This window comes from Rhinopithecus bieti, unplaced genomic scaffold, assembly GCF_001698545.2.
Source record: "Rhinopithecus bieti isolate Rb0 unplaced genomic scaffold, ASM169854v2 scaffold_51734, whole genome shotgun sequence".
NCBI classification, from domain to species: domain Eukaryota; kingdom Metazoa; phylum Chordata; class Mammalia; order Primates; family Cercopithecidae; genus Rhinopithecus; species Rhinopithecus bieti.
The window spans coordinates 1317029-1325335 of record NW_016820683.1 but is presented as its reverse complement, the minus strand read 5'-3'; positions in this window follow the sequence as shown (position 1 = coordinate 1325335).

The following is an 8307-nucleotide window of genomic DNA, read 5'->3' as shown; positions in this document are numbered from 1 at the left end:
CAAATTAAACTGGCAGAATAAAACAGGAAACCACAATAGTAAATGCTTAGCAGCCAAACACATTTATTAGTCTTTTTTCTTTTTTTTTTTTTCCAGGAACCCAAAAATATTTTGTAGTTATAATGTAAGCAACTGAGTTGCACATAGTACAATCATATCTTTCCAAAATAAAATAAAATAAAAAAAACTAAACAAAAACAAAAATAAGCTGTTTAAAAGCCCAAAAAAACCCTTCAGAAAACTCTTATATATGCATTACATCATCTCTCAGTTTTAATGAAATGACGACGACTTAATTCCTTATTACTCAACCTGTCACAATCCAATAAAACACCACCCTTTAGTTTTTTTTGTTTTTGATAATTTTTTTTTTTGAAATCCAGCATGAGAAATACAGTACCTGCTATGGCAAAAAATACACATAAAATGCAACTTTTCAGCTTATTTGTACATTAGTAGAGTTTAACATTTTATTGTTTGTTTTTTTTAAGTGAACCAGTGATTTTAAGTACCACTATACTAAAAAGGAAAATAAAATATAGAAAAGGGGGCCCAGCCTGCCATGCAAGTGCACCTCTAAAGTGCCTAGTTTCTGTGTCCATGTAAAACCAGTAATATGAGGAGCAATTTCAACATATGGGAGTTTGATTAAACCTCTATGTTAAAAAAAAAAAAAAAAAAAAAGACAATGCCACATCCTCCCTTTTCTCCCCCCAGGCGTCCTTAAATCCCATCATCTACTTTCTCTATTGCCCATCAAAGAGAGAAAAGAAAGCCACCAAAATAATATCGTAAAAGCAACTTCAAGTATAAGAAAAAAAAAAAAACACTTAAAGGTAACTTGCAGAGAGCATCAATATGTGCAGCTGATTAGTCATTTTTACAGGTTTTGTTTCTGCTGACAGTGTCTCAGATGAGAGGAGTTTTGCTGTACCTTCCTGTTACCTGTTTGTGTGCAAAGTTGGAAAGCTGCCTTTTAAAAAATCCAGCCTCTTTTTGATGCCCTTTTCTGCACCTTCTGTCTAAAGGGGGCAAACAGAGACGTGGAGGGAGGAGGAGAGGAGGAAGGAAGCCACAAGTCACAAATAATTAAAATGGTACTTCTCTACCTATCCTCCTCTGCTAGGCCCCCCAGGTCCTCCTCTGTGAAGTGACTCCCATTATTCACTGTTTCCTGATTTGGTAGGATGTATTTTACTATGTAAACATAGCCCCCTAGGATTATGGAACCCAAAGCAGCATTTGTATCTCCATCTAAATGGAGACAGATAAAATAGTCCAGAAACCTCTCCTCAGGTTGCTTTTGTTGTCTGTTTTTTGGTTACGCAAAACATGGATGAGGTGGGTGGCGGGGTGGGCATAGAATGTGAAGTTATAAGCACGTAGTGGAGAGTTAGGAGTGGGAACAGTTGAGCTGTTGTATCTGCTTTTTATTTTTTTTCCTCCCAGAAGGGTTTTTTGTTTTTTTAAAACCTGTTAAAAATGTTCCTGCACCTTAAGTCATACTGAGATTAAGGCCAAGGGTGCAGAATCTTGTGCACGTGTCTCTTTGAGCACATTCACGGTGCATGCACCATTTTTGATGTCTTCTGTGAGATCACTGCATACACTTTGGTCACTGGTGTGTGCAAAGGGTGGTGGTAGGGGGAGTGTCCCAGGAAAGAAGTGCAGAGATCAGCAAAGCCCTTTGGGAGCATTGTATAAGAGATATAAGGGCAGGCAGAACCCATGAGGGATCAGAGACTGATAGAAAAAGGGCCTCCAGATAAACAAAATAAATAAAATTCCAAGGTCAACAGTGCCCAAATCAGAAGGTGGGTGGATAATATGCATGCACTTATAATCAAGCTTCTTCCTTCAAAGGAAGTCGTCACTATACAAGATCAGTGAGATCCAACTGAAAAGGGCTTCTTGACTAGTAAAGGGTTTATCTTAAAGATGGGGGCGAAGGGGGTGTCTGCGAAGAAGCAATTCAAAATGATCCATTCCAACCCTGCTTCATGGGTGCCCAAATCTAGGCAAGCAATAGCTGATAGATCCACATGAGCAGCATTTGTTAAAAGCATTTCCCTCTACTTAATGTCAGCTTCAAGCTCATGGAGGGGCTAATGGAAGAGCTGAGGATGCACATGGCTTTCAGGGTGGTTTGCACATCTCCCTACACAAGTTTCCTCCCAAGTAAGAAATCGGTACATTTCCAGAGCATCACAAAGTGACAAGGCTATGGATTCTACAGCGCAAACCAAAATGCCGGGGACTACATCCCTTTGTGAACTACAAAATGATACTGAGTTACTCAAGGGGTGTATATGTGTGTGTCTGAATCAAGAAAGGTTGAGAGCTCCAGGTATTGTGTGGAGAACATTCTGGAGTCCCTCCAGGGGATGGATCTTCTGGAAGAGAGAAATTCAGACACTTCTCACCCTGGCACTAGATTGCTGGAAGAGATGGCAGCTATTTAAGACAGGGGTTTTTGTGTGTTTTTTGTTTTTTTATTTTTTTTTGAGTTGAAGTCTCGCTCTGTTGCCCACACTGGAGTGCAGTGGTACAATCTTGGCTCACCACAACCTCCGTCTCCCGGGTTCGAGCAATTCTTCTGCCTTAGCCTCCCGAGCAGCTGGGACCACAGGCGCGCGCCACTGCGTCCGGCTGATTTTTTGTATTTTTAGTAGAGACGGGGTTTCACCATATTGGCCAGGCTGGTGTTAAACTCCTGACCTCAGGTGATCCGCCCACCTCAGCCTCCTAAAGTGCTGGGATTACAGGTGTGAGCCACCGTGCCCAGTCAAGACAGGGTTTACATACTGGTCTGCTGTCACTGTGTGGGAGGCAATGGAGAGAACACCCCTCCACCACAAATGCAAACCCGCTCCCCCAACCTGCTCTGCTCCTTCTTCTTAAACATGAAAGAGTAAGATCTGAAACTTCTGATGGCTTAAAAACAAAAACCAAAAAACAAAAGAAGAAAACATATTTTAGGGTTACTTTCACAGCAAAGAAAACGTTTTTTAAAGTTATCCTGCTATTTACATGTTCATATTTTAAAAAGGATAATCCACTGATGTCAGAAAGGAGAGAGGAGTTAAGGGTTTACATTGCAGGGGGAAATGTACCTCGAGGTATTATTTTGTGTGAGACAGTTGAAACGTCAGGATTTTATTTTTTTGTTGTTTTTTTTGTTTAAAGGCAATCTAACAGATTAGAACCCTGATAAGATCATGCCTGTGCAGCCCTGCACAGGCACGAGGAGACTGTGATCAAGTCTGTTACTCGTTACAGTACTGTGAACGTCAACAACAAGAATTGCTGCATGGAAAACACTGAATATAGGCAGAACAATCTCTCGCTTACGATACCGTGTGTTGCAAATGATGCCTAGACCAGAGCAATGCAGGCGCTATGATTTATCACAGGCAAGATCAACAAAGGAATTGTTAGGACAAAGAAGAGGCTGCATGCAGACCTCCCCTGTCAAAACACCTCGCAGCTCACTGGCTTCATACAGCCTGCCAAACGCAAGGGAAGCAGAGAGAGGGATGGTGAGTAGGGAAGATAAAACTTTTTTGCCTGCCGAGCAACAGCCCTCTTCCCCACAAAGCAGGACAGTTCCTTGTAACTCAGAGTCAGTTCACTTAAACATGATTAAAAGAAAGAAATATGAAAAGGAGAGAGGAGGCGGAGTTTTTCAAAACTGACCTAAAGATTAACTTTCAGGTCAGCACGCGTGAGGCGTGGTTTCCTGAGCTTGAAGGGCTCTGGATTCAGGAAAGGATGAGTACTTTTTCCAGAGAACACTGGAGCCTGTGGAGTTCCATTGCTACAGTGGATTAACGCTGCACGGCTAGGATCAAGAATCCTGAACCACACTGGTTGACAGGAACTGCCGGCCCCTGGAATTTACCTGGCCATCAGACCTGCCAGCAACAGTGGCAAGAGGACTCAGAGGTCTGTCTCACTGTGCTGACCTTACCACATCGTCTCTCACTCCCCTTCCCCTCCAGGACACGGGGACACCATGGACACAGAAACTGGAGAACAAGGATGCAAAGCTACTCCCGTCCCCTTTCTGCCCTCTCTTCCCCCCACCCTTTGCAGAATGCATAGTTACAATTCACCTTACAACATAAAGAAGCGACGATGACCACATGTGGGACTTTTTTTTTTTTTGAAAAAAGAAAAAAATCCAACCTCTTCTTAAATTCAGTATCAAAATTCACATTTGCATAATAATACATTTCAAGGCCATGAGAGAGGAATGAGAGCAAAGCGCAGAAGCAGCATCTCTCCTCCCTGTGTCTTCCTGAACGAAGCTGAAGCAATCGAGCGGGAGGGACTGTTTTCCTCTTTGGGGGAGCTCTGAGGAATCATGGAAACGGCCCTTAGCATTTCTTTAGAAATTAGATATTTCTTTAGAAATTAGATATTTCTTTAGAAGATAGGAGTGGGGAGAAGAGGTGAAATTGTTTAAAACATAAAAACAAATAGAGACACTGCAGATTTCTGTGTGCAACTATAATAGCGCTGAAGAAACAAAATATGACTTGATTTTTCTCTTTTCTTTCTCAAACACTTCAATCTTAACTCTTCAAAACCCCTTTTCCTTGTGTGTAATACCCTGTTTGCATCCACAGCAACGTGGTGTGACGCCCATGTGGGAACATAACGGCCGCCTCAGGACAGGACTCAAAGGGTAAAAGTGTGCTGCTCGCTCTGCACACGGCAGAAGCTGGAAAACGCCTTGTTTACATGCGTGAATGTGTCACAAGTATCACCATATTCCAATTCTCCAGTGCTTACAGAAAAACAGAAAACAAAACAGCCACAGCCACAGGAGCACAAACATACACACAGAGAAAACCAGGGAATGCAAATGTGTAAACCTGCGCTCTTGGACGAACCTGGGTCTGCGTCGCCTGGGTACCTTCCCCTCACTGTCTCCTCTCCCAAGTCCCAGAATCTCTCCCACTCAGCTCTACACTGTGCAATATTGATGCTAATGAAATCTCAACAGCTGCCCCTGGGACTTCCAGGAGGAACTCTGACTTCCCTAAAGACTTAAGCTGACCGTCTTTCTGTTTGTATCCAATGGACAGCCTCTTCCTATAACAGACGGTCTCTGTACTCACAAAGGCACATTCAGAAATACTATACTTAATTCCTTAGACAAAATTTAAAAAGGGGGATGGATAATGTTTTAAACACATTTATTCTAAATTATCCCAAAATTTCTGGCAAGAAGTGTCATGCTAAAATGCATCACTTGGTGAGAAACTCTACCTTTAAAAGGTATGTAACTTCTTAAAGGGATTCAAAGGTTTTTGTTTTGCCTAAATACCCACCTTTCCCATTTTTGGCGAACACACATAGAATATACTGTCCTCCTCTCTGTAAAGCTCTTCTGTAGGGCTAGTCTCCTGGCAGTAAGGCCACTCCACTTTGCCTCCAGTCAACTTTTACACCCACCCCTCTGGGAGTTGTACACACCTTTCAGTAGCCTAAGGGGAAGGAACACCAGATTCCGGAGGACGGAGGGTGGGAGGGAAGGAAAAGCACTTCCTTTCACAGCTCTGCTGCAGCAGCATCATGAGCCACCTCGACAACTGTCTTTTGCTGCTTACTGTGAGCAGTGAAGAGGAATTTCCCTTTTTGGAAAACAAACAAACAAAACCACCATCCCAACTTATTGATATTGGCTAGAAATGGGTCAATTATAATTGGGAATTTATTTCCAAAGCAATAATTTACAGTTTGAATATGAAGCTGAGGCACAGAGTGCTTTAAATGAACACTATTTATTCTTTATTTAAAACAGAATACTTCTTGCCTATTTATCTGATCTTTCCCCTCCCATGAACAAAACAAGCGTTGGTCACAGTGAAGAACTGAAGACAGCTTTTTGCAAAGACCCTTGGCCAAGGTAGTACCATTTTTCCTGGCCATGTACAGTTTCTCATTAAAAACAAATTCAGGTATATAGTTAACTGAAAAGGGAACGATCTAAATTCGGTGAGGCAAACACTGGCAGTTACTGCAACTTTCGTTACTTTTTTGGGTGGTGGTAGGAGGTTACACAAGAGACTGACAGCTTAAAAATGACTCAAATGTTAGGGGTACACCACAATCACTCGGATCTAGTCCTGGTGGCCACACGCGTGAGGGCAGTGTGGTGCTGAGCTGCTGGAGTAGCTCTCCACTCCCCGGACCAATGTCCCCCTTTACCACCTCATAGATGTTCACGGCCTCTTTCTTCAGAGGCACGGAGTGGGGGAGGTATGGTGAGCTGGTTGGGGAGGGTCGAGGTCAAATTTTTATTATTACTATGTTCATAGATTCTTGGAGCTGGTAATTATTTCAAATCTAAAGAATGTGATACTGGCCGGGTGCGGTGGCTCAAGCCTGTAATCCCAGCACTTTGGGAGGCTGAGACGGGCGGATCATGAGGTTAGAAGATCGAGACCATCCTGGCTAACAGGGTGAAACCCCGTCTCTACTAAAAAGTACAAAAAACTAGCCGGGTGAGGTGGCGGGCGCCTGTAGTCCCAGCTACTCGGGAGGCTGAGGCAGGAGAATGGCGTAAACCCAGGAGGCGGAGCTTGCAGTGAGCTGAGATCCGGCCACTGCACTCTAGCCTGGGCGACAGAGCGAGACTCCGTCTCAAAAAAAAAAAAAAAAAAAAGAATGTGATATTACCACCCCCTTTATCGAATTTAAGATCAAGAAAACAAAACAAAACAAAACACTATCACTGAAAAATAGGGACCATTTCTGAAAATACACACACCTTTGGCGCTGGCCAAAAACCCACAGACTGTTACCACAGGGTGTGCACAAACTCTGGAAAAATCTAGATAATATTCTGTTTTCTTACAGAATGACGATGTCCTCAACAGCAATATGTATATCTGTGTGTTCCTTGACTGTACGGACTCCCTGTACTAGCAGATAAAGAAGGAAAGGGGGTGTGGTGTGCTGCACAGCAGGGGTTGTGGGTTCCCTCTTTTCTCAATGACCGTGAGGTCTGAAGACTGACAATTCATTGTATACACACGGGCTACAATATTTTCATCTGCATTATCACGTGGCTTTACTTGTCCACTCACAGGAGGAAAAACACAATTAAAGAACTAGGCTTTTTTTTTTTTTTTTTTTTGCAGTAACACTAAGAAGTGTAGTTAATGCATACACATGAAGTGTGACAAAACTTGGCAAAACACTGGAGAGGAAAGTTTGATTTTTTTAACCAGCTAAAAATGTATCTTACTCCTAAAGATCTTATAGATACTTAAAAACAAAAACCTCACATCTAAAACAATAACCTATAAAGCTTTAAATGTTGAATTTTAACTCTGAGGATGGGGAAAAAAGGGATCGTTTCTACAGAAAGACTCAATTGTTCCCTAATCTTAGAGATGGCTATTACAGTCAAGTCTGCTGAAAACACCCTGTTTACTCTGCAGGGAAAAACAGGCTTGGCATAAGCATTTTGCTCAGCATGCAGACATTTTCATTCTGTTTTAGAGAACAGTCAAGATGGCAGAATATAAAACATGAAATTAAAAAGTACACAGCATCTGAGGTCGAAATGGAATCTGGCTGTTAACCCTACAAAAATCACACCCCTCTTCCAAAAAAAAAAAAAGTGGTAAAATGAGTGAATATTTGCAAAAAGTTAACAGCCCATGAACTTCTAGTTTCTGCAAGATATATGTATTAATAAAGGTGCTTCCAAATTCTTAGGCAGGAGTTTTATCTTTTTCTTTCTCTTTCCTCTTACATACCATGTTCAACCCACAGAAGTTTGGAAGAATCGATTGCTAACTTAATGCTACATTCATGTCAGAAGAGGTGGGAAAATTCTTAGAACAGGAGCCATATTCATAGAAAATCAAGTTGCTATAAATAAAACTAACTGGCAATAAATGGATAATGATTTATTGGGGGGACACTGATTAAATAATTTGGTTTGGAACCTTAACGTGCAACACTAAGTTAACTCCTATGAATGCTGTAAATGAAACATGTCCAGGGTTGGGGACTGAGGGATCAGAGATGTTACATGAACCATCCACTTCTTCACAGTGTCTCAGAGATCTGAACTTTTTTAAACACTTAAAGTTAGGTCACGGCGCTGGATCTAATTGCCGGCAGAGGTCCTCTATGTGATGTGAGACACCCCTTTCCCTATTAGTGCCTCTTTTCTTTTGGCTACTCATGTGGTAGGCAGAAACCAAGTTTGTGATGTTCAAGAGATGTACACACCTCTAAGCCACTAATAATCAAGGGTTTTAAAAAGAAGTAACTAGTAAA